This window comes from Ooceraea biroi, chromosome 4 (genome assembly GCF_003672135.1).
Source record: "Ooceraea biroi isolate clonal line C1 chromosome 4, Obir_v5.4, whole genome shotgun sequence".
NCBI classification, from domain to species: Eukaryota; Metazoa; Arthropoda; class Insecta; order Hymenoptera; family Formicidae; genus Ooceraea; species Ooceraea biroi.
Genome location: NC_039509.1, coordinates 5,044,817 through 5,058,952, shown reverse-complemented (window position 1 = coordinate 5,058,952; position 14,136 = coordinate 5,044,817). Strand labels below are relative to the sequence as shown.

Below are 14,136 nucleotides of genomic sequence, written 5' to 3'. Positions count from 1 at the left end.
TTTATAGTACTCTTATGATTTGTGATAATCGATAAAATAAGTTCTAATAATTAATCGAGAAACTGCATGTAACGAGTCGTGACCATGTATCGATATTCAATACCAATAAAATTCGTTGAGAGGAAATAAGTGGAGTAAGGTGAAGAAAAGGTGAAGCTGCGCCATAAAAAGAGACTTACTGGCACGCTTGGAACAAGCCTTTATCGTCGGGATGTAGTGATTGCAAGGATAAGTAGTGCAACAAAAGCACGGTGAAGCTCGCGATAATTGATGATTAAAGAACCATATCACGAAAATATTTTAAGCAACAACACTAAACGTGTAACGTGAAACATATAACATGAAAGCTAGTAACGTCAAACATATTGGACTATAATATTATTTGAAACAGCACTTCTTGCGCTTTAATGGCTCCTATCAAAAACGCAATGTTAATAAAAGATAACTCTATGTGTCGAGCAATGTTTAAAAGGATATAATTACATACAACGATTTTTATGTATCAAATCGACCCCGAGGCAGCGTTAGAATCGATGAACTTTTGCTATCCGAGTATGTACGAGGTACTATCAGGAGCTAAGTTGCCTTTGGCTGTGATTACTAAGCATGTTAAACCATCGAAATGACTTAACTTCGAAATGAAATAACTTCGGCAATAACTTCCAATTTCATAGTTCTTCTTTGAGATTGAGAAACCGCATTGAGCTTGTTGCGTTATGTTGCATTTCATGTTTGTGTTGCATTCGTGTATGTCGAATACTTAACGCAGCGCAGATACTACATATAATAATAAATATTATATTGCTTTTCATTTATATTCAACAAACCGAGCATTTTGCGCACCCGCATATTTAATCAATAACGCTGATTCGGCAAAAAATTTTCCATACATTTACCTATGTACACGCATATTCCATTACGCACAATACTTAAATTTTATTTAGTACAACGTATCGAAATCTGAATGAAATATTTACAAAAATATGAAACTGTCGGTCATGCATGCAACAAAAAGAGAGATAACGAGCATAAACGAATATAATAAAATATCTCTGTAATCTAAACTGACGTCGACCGTGACGTTATGAAAATAATGGCATTTTTAATTTCACGCTAGCATTATTTTCGAGAATTATTTTGCATTTACTGGCTTTCGAAGAAATTTCGTTTCACGTCAGCACGGCGTGTCTTATCCGTGGAATTCCATCTGGATAAAATCTCGTCGTCGTCGTTCGTCGTCGGCCACCGGGGAGATCGTGACTGGCGTCGTAAAAATTGTCCCTCGCGCGCGTCATAGGGATGATGTGGTATCGCCGCTTTTAATGTCCGATTATCAATCTCTCGAAATGATTCCGCGTTCAACTCAGCACCTTTAGCTCCCAGGCAATGAAGAACAGAATATTCATGAGGCACCGAGAACGGCCGATCCTGTCAAGTCTTTTATGCAAGTTGTTCGGTCATTCACTTCACGAGCCTTTGTTTAAGCACGATAATTATTAATGGTATTTCGCCATCGTCCTCTCTCCAACCGTACCGTTCTCCGTCTGTCCTCACTCATCACTCGTCGATGTCTTTAACAGACGTGAAGTTTCTTCCGCGCCTCACAGAAATAGCGTGGCCGTGCGTCGCGAGTTTTCTAAAGGTCGTTCTTCGTCGTTCGTACCCCGTCTATTGGATGCCATAAATTATGGACCTCGAAAAGTTCTACAAAACAATACGACTTGCGAGACAGAGAGTTAATTGAAAACTTCTGCACGCAGACTGGACCTTAAACGGGAAACTTATGCATACGCTTAATTGGCAAGTCGATTATCATCGTGACGTACAATGAGGGCTACTTTACGAGGGCGCGAGCATTTAATTTCCTACATAGAAACGTCGCGAAAAATATTTTTTTTTAATACAATTTACCTTTGTGTACAATTGAAATATTTATTGGCATTCGTGTAAAAAATTTTGCATTTGTTTCGTGAACATTTTGCGGACTGTTATGAAAGTTAGGATTAGTAATTATAAACGTTTGATAGTTTATCCGAAATAGATTGTATGTCGATCCATTTTGATGAAATGCGCGTGTTATTATTCAAAGGAACTACCACATCGAAAACATATGATGTAACGGTAACAATCAAGTGTCATTATCTTAAGCGAGGTGGTACGGAAGCATTCCTCCATTTCCGCGATATTGATGATAAACAATGCATGTCGTGCATGGACGTAATGCTATTTAATAACCCCTTAATTCACTAGACTCAAATCGAGTTTCGTGTAGTAACTCAAAATACAGATGTATACGCAAACGATACGATTACAGAAACGGGCAGATATGCGTAAACGGCTATACAACGTAGCGCTACCGTAGTATTTAATCATTCCCTTATCCGGCAAACTCAAATCGAGTTTCTCGTAGTAATTCGCGATAGAGACATATTCGATAACTATGCAGAATGGCCGTGTACGGTGAAATTAACAGAGTGCATTATCCTGAAATATGTAGTACCGGTCGTTTGAATGATCAATTAAAGCCATAATTAAGGAAAGCGAAATATATTGCAGCTTAGAAAATTCAAAGCTATTTTAATCCTTGCATTCCATTTTTAATAATAATCTTGTTTGTTAGTGTGTATATAACTTATTTATGTTAGTCCTTAAAATTTAGCACTATGAGCAGATGTATTATATTATAAAACAAAACATTGAGACACGAAGACACACTAAGTATCTCGTATAATGACTTTATGTTACGGGAGAAAATCGGATAATTGTTATGATCAAGGCACGACACACACACACACACACACACACACACACACACACACACACACACACACACACACACACACATCCGCGGTTCTCCAATTTTCATCATAACTTGCGAAATCTCATGAACTTGTGGAATCTCGTGACACAAGATCGCATGTGCGAACCCTATTACGGGGATAACGCGCAGGATGGCAAGTGGCATGTGCAGGGTCTCGTCGAGATCGTTCTTCGTCTTCAAGTGCTTCTCTAGCCAACTTTACACACAGGCGGAGGCTGCGGAATTCGTCGTCCATATACGTGATACATACCAACATGTACCAATAGAGACTAACACATGCCGTCATGTCAACTTCAAAGTAGGATGCAATAGCGCGAGGGATGCGTTGTAGAAGCTACTTGCCGTAATTTCTGAGAGGGATTTTATTAGCCGTGCGAGCTTCTCGCGAGTTACATAATGAATTGGCAAACTGTGCGTTTGTTTGAACAGTATGATATTGTAACATAACTATATTAAGTGCGTAAATTAATTCGGTCCTTTTTTCGAACAAATTGAGCCTTTATTACAAAAAAATAATACATTTTTGCAGTAATTTGGCATGTAAAATTCTTTTAATCAATGATGTAATCGCTATCGCTTTCTACAATCTTTTTCCAACGTCGTATGCGGATATCGATATAAAATGACCTACGTTGAAGAAGGAAGAAAGATGATTTTTTTGACGGCTTCGAAACATGCGAATTTTTTCCCATTTAAATCATTTTGCAGTGATCGAAAAAAGTGATAATATGATGATGCGATACAAGAGAATACGGTGGGTGCGATATGATATTTCATGTAATTACCTTTTTAATGTAATGAGATAAAAGTAGATATATAATTGTATATATTTGCATTATTAAATACGTAGAGGAAAGTCCCCGATTATGAGATACCATATCGATTTTGCCGAATGTAAGGAAATCTATAGGCAGAATTTAAAAATGTAATACGTTATCTTGAAGAGAATTTAATAAGCTTTAGGTTGGTAAAATGAAAAATCTAATTTAAATATTATTTTTTCTGAAAATTAAAAAAATTTGAAAAAAGAGCTTTACGCAGGATCGAGAAAGTGTGCTCCTAATATAAGATACTTCGAGAAATCGGTGTTAAAAGTGCAAAATACATCAGTATTGCAATTAAAAAACTTTATTAGATAGTTTTATAAAAATACTGCTGCCACAGCCTTCGCCAAATCTTCACGATTCCACTGTCGACGCTTCCTCGTATCTCTAACCTCCATAGTCAGATTCTATAAAAATTAAATACACAAAAATTCGTAATATAAATTCGTATTAACTTTTCTTTAACCTTAAGTAATATTTTCTTTCTTTTTATTACACTACATAATCTTCATATTCAAGCAATAATTATCTCATATTAAGAGTACGCTGAATATCTCATTATACGAGCCACACGCCTAGCGGTTCCGCGATCATGAAATCTAACCTCTACAATTAAGCAATTCAACAAATTGCGTATTTTCCTATTACTATGATTCTACTCTATCATTGCATACTGAATTTATTGCCAACCATTTCCTTATTATATAATAAACAAGGTTTAAAGACTTACCTCAAGTTCCTTTGACATGTTTACAATTTCACAAATCTTTTCTTGCAAAGGCTAAACGCAATAACGAACAATGAATTTTTCACTAAATACATTTTACACCAAGAGTAATAAGTTCATGGTGGAACTAACAGTTGGTGCTCACTAGTTTAGCAGAAACCCCATTATCTCATATTAGGAGCATATCTCATAATAGAGGATTCTCCTCTAATAGTCTTAATTATTATATTGGGTCGTCCGGAAAGTTCGTGCCGATTTTGAAGGAAAATTCAAAGGCAACATTTTTTTATGTCGATAAATATTTATTGACTTATGTATGCACCGTTTTGTTTCACAACCTTTGTCCATCTTTCACGCAACTGGAAGATTTCATTCTCCCAGAACTTCTTAGGTTTCTCGGCGAAAAACTCCTCAAGGTGGTTTTTTATGTCGATCAAAGAGTTGAAGTTCTTGCCGCTAAGAGAATTTTGCAAAGACCTAAATAAGTGAAAGTCTGAAGGTGCAATGTCTGGTGAATACGGTGGGTGAGGTAGCACATCCCAGCCAAACTCCAACAATTTTTGTCGGGTAGTCAAAGAAACATGAGGTCTGGCATTGTCCTGATGGAACACGACGCCCTTCCTATTAGCTAATTCTGGACGTTTTTCCTGAATCGCTGTCTTTAATTCGTCCAGTTGCGAGCAGTACTTATCTGCATTTATCGTTTGGTTGTGTGGTAGGAGCTCATAATATAGGATTCCTTTCCAATCCCACCAGACACAGAGCATGACTTTTTTTGGATGAAGGCCGGCTTTCGGAGTGGTTAATGCTGGTTCATTTCGCTTACCCCAGGATCTTTTTCGTTCTACATTGTTGTAAATTATCCATTTTTCGTCACCCGTCACTAATTGCTTCAAAAATGGTACGTTTGCGTTGCGCTTGTACAGCGAGTCGCAGATGGAAATGCGATCCATTAAATTTTTTCGGCCAAATTATGCGGAACCCATACATCATAGCGACTTACGTAACCAAGCTTCACTACATGATCGTGGACAGTGGTTTTCGATATTTTCAGTATCTCTGCTAATTCACGTGTCGTGTAGCGCGGGTTATTCTCGATCAGTGTCTTGATTTGGTCATCATCAGTAGTAGAGGGTCTGCCCGAGCGTTCTTGGTCTTTAAGGTTAAAATCACCAACTCTAAACTTAGCGAACCACTTACGTACGGTTCTTTCAGCTAAAGCGCCTTCTCCGTAAACAGAACATATCGAATTTGTTGCTTGTGAGGCATTTTTGCCTTTCCGGTAATAGAAAAGCATCGAGTGTCTAAAATGTTCTTTGTTTTCTTCCATCTTCAAAAGAGTACAAAACTGACACGAATCAATTTATCTCAAACAACTTTTTTCCTAAAGATGCGTTAAAATGTCACCTTTAAGCATATGTATATAAATCGTATGTTTTCAATAACATTGATATATTCAGACATGTTCCAACGCCATCTATTAAAAATCGGCACGAACTTTCCGGACGACCCAATACTATATTTTTTGTCTTTTTATTTCCGATTTCTTTTAAATTGTTAATCGTTTGTCTGTCTCTTATTGGCTGCGGATGCTTCCTCGTTTGTAAAACGATCGATCAATACCCCGAGAATCACTGGAAGCGTGTCCTCGAAAGCCGTGACAGGGAAAAAAGTAGTACCGATAACGAAAGGAACCCAGGGGTGTAAAAGCAGTAGATGGTGGTAGCGTTGGGAAAAAAAAATGAATTATGCAAGGAATCGAAAATGCCGGTCACGATGGGAACTCCGAGGTATTGTCCTGGCTTCCTTCTCTTTTCCTTCTCTCGTCGCGCTCTCCGTCCATTCGCGCTATGTTTTTCCTTTCTGTCTGTCTTCGTCCAATTCCCCCAATCCACGTGAACGAGACATAAAAGGACAAGAAAAGCGCAGAGAGTGCGTGTGATATGTACGTTTTGTGTACGAAAGTCTTACGATGTGTCGTTTCTTGATGGATTACCTTTCTCGCGCACTGCTATCGAAATTGGTCCGGGGAACGTGCATTTATAGCGTCGCCGACGAACGAAATACGCTTCCGCGTTGAATTACCCACATCTATCCTCAAATGTTCCATAAATCTTGATATTGACGGATTCGACGGATCCTTTTACGTAAGCATCTTTTGCGTGAGAATGCTGTACTATTCTATTGAAACAAATTGTTTCATCAAAACTTGATATTTAATAATTCTTGCTTTAATAGTTTAATTTTTGGCTGTATGTTTTCAGTCAATCTATCTTAATAGATGAAGTAAATCATACTAAATGAACTGAGCCAGTTGTGTCATGATATTGCACGATGCTTGTAAAATACATGTAACTTATTCCCGATATCCCCGACAAAGGTATCTTCCATATAAAGGCACAAGAAGGAGAAAGAATCGGAAGAAGGTGTACGATTTGAAAAGTTACTATGGAGATAATATAATATTGTATAATGCACGATCTCACGTTCTGCACGTTTTGGCAGATAACTTGTGCGCTATCTTCATCATCACGAAAATCAACTACAGATCAAACATGTGCGCTCAAAAAAATTTGCCGAGTTTAAATTTATAAACTATTGAAAGAATGATATTCAATTCTTAAGACAAAGATATGCTATAGTTGCTATAGGATCATTACATATATTTATATATTTCGAAAACAGTTTATCATGAGAACAACTTTATTCTATTTAGATTTTGCATTGCCCTAGATAAAAGCTGCTTGCAATCAAATTCATGTTTTATTGAAATATGAAACCTGAAAATAACATGTATCAATAATAGGTTGATTCTGTGTTGGTTATAGGTCATGCATTTATATGGTATTTTAAATTTTCTAGACCAGAATTTGCGGGCACTTTATTCGATTACCGCTTAGCATCGAATAAAGTATTAATATTGCCCTGTCATAAGCTGTGCTTAACAGTTTTCTACTTTTTTGAACTTTTTCATAAATTTTTATATAACTAAGCTTTTTCCTCAATTTCATGAAAGGGGAATTTCTCCGCTAATATATCGAAAAATTAAACTCGCGAACGCACTTACGTGGCACGCATCAGGCAGACGCGTAAGCGCGATGAACGTGCGGGAAAACTCGTCCGGCGACGAACAGGAGATCTGAAGTCGATCCGCGAAGAAACGATGAGGTCGGGGCGCCAATTAGAGTGGCGGACGAAGATGGAAGGTAGTGGTCGTCGGGAGGCAGAGCACCGTATTTTCATTTGGTCCGGGATCGCCCGTCATCCGGCAGTTAATCCTGGTCGAGGGGACAAGCCCGGGGATGAACTAGTCGACGCAACGGGATCGTTAGTTTTAATCGTTCGACTGCTATTAGTTCGTGTCAACCCTCCTCTTGCAGCCTCTGACCTCCCATTCTCCGCTGATCCGGTACCCATCCTTGTTCCCCGCCGTCGCCTCTTTGTCACTCACTTGTCGCTTCTTCCATGGTCCATCTTTTCTCTTTCGTCTTGCCGAGAGGCGTGCTCTTCCTACCTCGTCCGCTCCTTAACTGCGTATTCCCCCGGTGCCTGGGCACAGACGACATTATCGATGGCGGGCATTAAACGTCTTTTGCCTTTTCCACCTCTCCCCGTCACCCCGTCCGTCTTCCGTCACTCTTGAACGAACCCCTATCCTCTTCGACGCTACTATCCCATCCTCCCTCTTATTCTATCCGGGCCGAGGTTCTCGCTGGTGTCGCTTTAACGTGGATTTCCTATCCGGCTTTTGATAACGACGCCGCAGCAGCGTTTTCCATGTTACAACGAAACTGTGGGCGACGGGTAAACCCGCACTGAAAAATGAAGTGACTGGTGTAAATCCTCTTCTCGACGCCGAATAGAGACGATGTTTCTTTCACCGCCTGTGCGTGAATGAGCTTCTGGATAGAAACTGGAAGCGCTATAGCAGATACGTAATCAACTTTTGACGATTTTAATTGAAATTTAATGACACAATGTGTAAAGCATCAACAAAAGTTCCGAATATACAACAAGAACGGAATGTTCACTTGGCTTCCTGTACAAATAGAATTCAATGGATACATACGAGTGCTAAACAATAGCAATCATCCCGCAGAAAAATCGAAAAATACAATACTATCATTCACGACACTGGCATCACAACAAAAGAAGACAATAACGATTGTAATTGGTCCGAAAGTTTCAGGGAAACCGGGATTGTAAAATATTTCTTACAGTTTTGTTTTGTCGCTTTCGACAGTTAAAAAATATATGAATTTTGCGTTGACGAATCTAATATTTATTTAATTAATAATTGTAAAACTATATTAATATATCAAATGTTTTTTAGCCATATAAGTCATATTTCTGGATTTTGAATATGCTTCATGCTTAGAATTGTCATTTGTGATAAAAGGATTTTTCAATGCCTTCAATTTTCAGTGCCTGATGTAAAAGTACCTGGAAGTATAAGTGCTTTGAACATTCAAAGCGTGTTGTGTAAAAGATTCAGTTTACCATCTACTCTGCAATGACTATTCATGTGTCCATGCATATTGTGTTGGATACTCTTGTATTTCTGTACTTCTAGGTGAATATGTGCTAGAAATAAATATTTTGAGACCTACACGTACCTGCATTACGCTTTAAAAATTTATTATAAACAGTAACCAAGTATTGTAATAACAAATTTATCAAAATTATTGAAAATCTATTTATAGCATTACGAATAATTTGTCTCATTATGTATAATGTTATCAGATGTGTGCAAAAGTTTAATCATCCAAATATTTCTTCTCGTTTTCTATGACTTTGTTATCTCTCAGGTAAATATCAAATCATAGATGATCTATTTTTCATAAACGGTAACAATTTTTCACAGAAAATTCTTCTGACAAGCAATGAAATGCACATTGAGACGGCCAGCAATGCTGTTTTCGAAAAATTCATGCGGTACCCACTTCCTTAACTTCTCATCTCATGCAATCTTCTCGAAACTGTTGCTCGATCAACTCTCAATTGCTCCGCGAATTCAACTTTTCAAAAACGTAAAAAAAGTAGAAATTTATTTGAAGTTTAAATAATTATACCAGAGCGTTGAAAAAAGACTAAACCTTTTGCATACTATCTACTTTTTAACATTTGTTCCTCTGACAATTCAAGCAAGATGTAGGTCAGGTTGGAAATTCTTAGAAGAACAGATTCTCCGATATTACTAGACTTAACTCCAAATCATCCAAGTAATTCTTAAACGTGTGAGTGCTAGTGGCTCGAATGCTGGCACAAAACTTGAAGTATTAATCCCGTCTCGAGAAGATATCGAGAGCAGCCGGTGCGCGAGCCGTGCGCCCAGGAAAATTACACGGGCTAACGCAAGGTAACGGAATCTTAATCTCGTTGGACCCGCCGTGCCGCACCGCACCGCGCTGCAGAAGGGAGAAAAGGAAGAAACGAGACAACCTGCCCTTAGTCGCAAGCGGAGACGTAGACTTGAAGGGTACAGCAGATGGCCATCTCGCAGATTTTCCACCTGGTGATCCGCGTAGCCTTGGGGTATAATTTCGGTGATTTAATTCCTCGACTTAATAGAAGAGTGGAATCACAAAGAGACGAGACAGCTGGAATGGAAAGAAGACGACGCGGACGACATGAAGAGAGAGAGGAATTACAACTATAAGAAAAGAACACGAAAACCGCGAGTCCGTTAATTCTTTGAGAAAATTAGTAGGTACATCAAATAAATATAAATATAATAGGAGTCTTCCGCAGAGTACGAATGAATAAAGCTCGGTATTTGCACAAAATCATCTCAGCGGTAACGCCATCACGCTATACATTACTGTAGCGAAAATAAGCACACATCGAAAGACAAACACGAAAAGGGTGGTCACGGTTTTTGTCCGCGACAAGTCTCGAGCTTTAACGATCGCATAGAATGTCGGGCGTCCTGATTTCATTAACGGTTTTAAATACGACCGACGATAATTTCAGCCGCGGTAGAAAATAACCGTGGTCAAGAAAAGGACAGTTTCTATGATTGAGAGGCTAAACATTTTTGTATAGTTCTTATTTTACTTTTAATAATTGAGTTTCATAAACTTCATTTCTCTTTTAATTTATTTAAAACCGTACACGTGTATATACGTATCGTATTTTATGAAGTATCCGTTGAAAGCGTAATTGACGTTAATTATTTTATATATGTATACACACATAGGAAATAGGATTTATTAAATTTGTAATTGTACATTTAACAATTCCCTAGTAATCATGCACGTACCATTTATATGTGCACGAAGAAGATAGCATTCTGACATGTTGTTTTCTTTTTAGAATGTGCCAGTAATAAATCATCCAAGTAAATTAAACACTTCTTCGCTTAAAGACTTATCGCTTAAAGATAATTCCACGTGCCTATAAAACGCGACACCTGCTAGTTTCGTAAGCCGACTCCGTAATCTGATTAAGACAGGCATAGGGGTTGTCTCGCCTGCCGTTAATGTGCTTCTGACTGCGCCAGCGACTAGTTGGATATTCCGCGTACGATATACACTCCGTAGTGGATATGCGACTCTAAGCTCTGAAATATCACGACACCAAGTCGCTGGGGCCGCTTGCAAATGATAGATATACGATGCACGAACGCACCATATATCCAGCATGTGCCGGATAATCTACTTTTCCTTAATTTATCTTACTCACACGTAACGTGCGCGCACAACCGCGGCCGCGTGCAATCGTGGATGATATGATGAGTGCACACGTGTGCGAGACACCCCCTGTACTCTCCATTACACATTAAAAGCTACTCTACAGAATGCTGAAAAGTAATCGCGTAATTATTAATTTGGCCTCTGCAACCAAGTTTACAGTCAGGTTTTCGTGAACATTTTAGTTCATTTTATCAGAAAAATAAGTATAACTTAATTTCTTTCTCTTGGTAAGTGTCCCTCTGTGTGTGTGTGTGTGTATGCATGCAGAAATTGATCAGTTATTGAGGGAATAGGAAAAGGAAGAGGTAAGAAAAGAAAGTTTCGTTAGTCAATTCACTCTTAAAAAAGCCGTGTTAAATCAAATCGAAATCATTGTTGCCTCTTTTCCGTGACGCTGATTGGTTATCTCGATTCGCGTTGTGCGTTATGTTCAGTTTAGATTACCATCGCGCGGCTGTCTTCGCGTGGAGGATAACAATTTGGTAGAGTATGATAATTGTGCATATAATAAATAATAGATGAATATTATTATTCGAAAACATTATTAATATTGAAAAATAAAATAGCGCGCGCCTGTGTTGTACTGGTAACAATATAAATATCCCAGAACTCCTCGGAAAAAGAAAAAATTTCTAAGGGCTAGAACTTTTTCATTTCTGAGTTTACGGTATTTTCAATAGCAGAGAACTCTAGGCAATATAAAAAATAATGATATCAACAACTCAGAACTGCTCAGAAAAAGAAAAAATTTCTTAGGGTTAGAACTTTTTCATTTCTGAGTTTACGGTATTTGCAATAGCAGAGAACTCTAGGCAATATGCCAATTAACAATATAAACATCTCAGAACTGCTCGGAAAAAGAAAAAATTTCTTAGGGTTAGAACTTTTTCATTTCTGAGTTTACGGTATTTGCAATAGCAGAGAACTCTAGGCAATATGCCAATTAACAATATAAACATCTCAGAACTCCTCGGAAAAAGAAAAAAATTTTAATGGCTAGAACTTTTTCATTTCTAAGGCCCAATTTCTTCACCTCTTGATAACTTTATCCAAAAGATATCTCGTAGAATCAGTTTTCTTCACCTTTTTAACCTGACAGAATATGGTAATTTATAATAACATTCTAGACACTTTGTGTCAAAAGTGAGTAGTATAAAGAATAGCATTCGTTAAATACGTAATCAGAGGTTTCAATGAAGAAAAGAAATTTTTAGTTATCTGGAAGATAGCTATTGAGAAGTATGAAGAAACCGGGCATAAATCTAAAGGATTTTCAATCGTCGAAAACTCTTCGCAATATGCCAAATCCACTCTTTAAAAAGCCGTGTTAAATGTCTTCGCGTGGAGGATAACAATTTGGTAGAGTGTGATAATTGTGCACATAATAAATAATAGATGAATATTATTATTCGAAAACATTATTAACATTGAAAAATAAAATAGCGCGCGCCTGTGTTGTACTAGTAAATTTAAAAAACTTGTGTTATAATTAATGTCAATTACGCTTTTAACAGATGCTGTATAAAATATGATACATATATACACGTGTACGAATTTACATTCGAAAGAAGATGCATCAAAGGAAAATTATTATCGATTTAGACTTTGTAGCCCCAGTACTTCGATAAGTCGGACAATTAATTTGATTTTTGTGCGAATAAGAGCAAGATCTTGAATTTGACGAAGGTGCTAGAATATTCAATAGTATTCGCTACCGTATAGTGTCATCACATAATTACCAAATAACATGCACCAAATAATATTGGTCCGTTGATTATATTCCACGTGTATGCACGCGTATGACGCGCAATTATGATCTAAACAGACGCATTCATTTATTATTCCGCGTCATTCGATGCTCATCGTTCGATAATGACGCACGATGCTGACTAGAATAATAATGCGAAATTATGCCGATTGGGGACGTGTGCGGGTACTTTGTGCATATTACCTGTATATACTATATGCATAGTGTCATCCCCCGGTCCGTAGGCTCGTTGTCTATGCTCTATTTCGGCTCTATGCGAATCGATCGCGGATATCTATAAACCCCTCTGCTTACATGCGTACATAAATCGCATTCCAGTCGCGTTTGCGTGCAGCACGCACCGTCGATTCACCATCCTGCGGCGATGACTGACAACGACGGAGCGGCCACATCGTCAGGTTCGTATTATTAAACGATACGAGATCTACAACAAGCAGCGCGGATTGCAGACGTCACCTACATAAAATGCACTCTGCGTAACAGCCCCGATAACGTCGTCCTCATCTACGTGCGCGTTTTATTAAACGCACATCGCGGGCGATATCGCCAAAATATAAATCGCTCATTTATCTCGTAGGAGCAATCAATAGTCCACGTGAAGGTAGCCGGAATTAAATAAAAATCAGTAAAATTATTTAGACATTACCGTAATCCATATTTTTATTTTCGGGATAATATATGCGATGGCATTGAGCGTTCGCGATTGGGAGCTCTCGCTCGCTAAAAAGCCTCGATAACCGGCCCAAGCCCGCAATACGTTCGCGCGCATATTTTTCTCGCAGCTACACAAATTTTACCCAGCAGTTCCGCCCGCCGCTGACGGCAAACGGAACTCGATGCACACCGTTTACTCTGCACCGTTTATTCTGTTACGCGGCAGTTGTTACCGAATAACGGATGAATGTTTTTTCCCGAATCAAGTTTTCATGATCGCTCCGGCGACTCCGGTTGGGATCGCGCGGGCGCGTTATTAATATGGACAATTGTCGTCGAGGAGTGCTCTCTGTTTTGTCGGTGTCTCGAGTGCGAAGAAGGACCCTCGTCGTGCAATTTTCGACACGTCTCAGCTTCGACGGGGCGTTGTACAACGGGTGCTCGCATCGACAATTCGAACGGCATTGTTCGACTTCCTATTATCATCGATCGACTCCCCGTTAACATGATAATGCGCATTAGGGACGTGTCAAACTATGCATCTCACGACGCCCGGTACTCTGTGTCGCACAAATATGCACGGCAGGAATATCGGCGAGGGCGCGCCATGCCGTTGAGGGATGCAGCAGCGGCGGTGGCAGCAGCAG

The 14,136-nt window shown here is 38.7% G+C and overlaps 1 long non-coding RNA gene across 1 annotated transcript; it reads right to left on the bottom strand.

The window, feature by feature from the left end:
* Positions 1–5,858: 5,858 nt before the first annotated feature.
* On the bottom strand, positions 5,859–7,900 carry LOC109611444. Its single transcript, XR_002193829.2, has 3 exons — positions 7,440–7,900; positions 6,369–6,553; positions 5,859–6,239 (listed from the first exon to the last, which is right to left on the bottom strand). It is a non-coding gene; the product is annotated as an uncharacterized LOC109611444 (long non-coding RNA).
* Between the last annotated feature and the right edge of the window lie 6,236 nt (positions 7,901–14,136).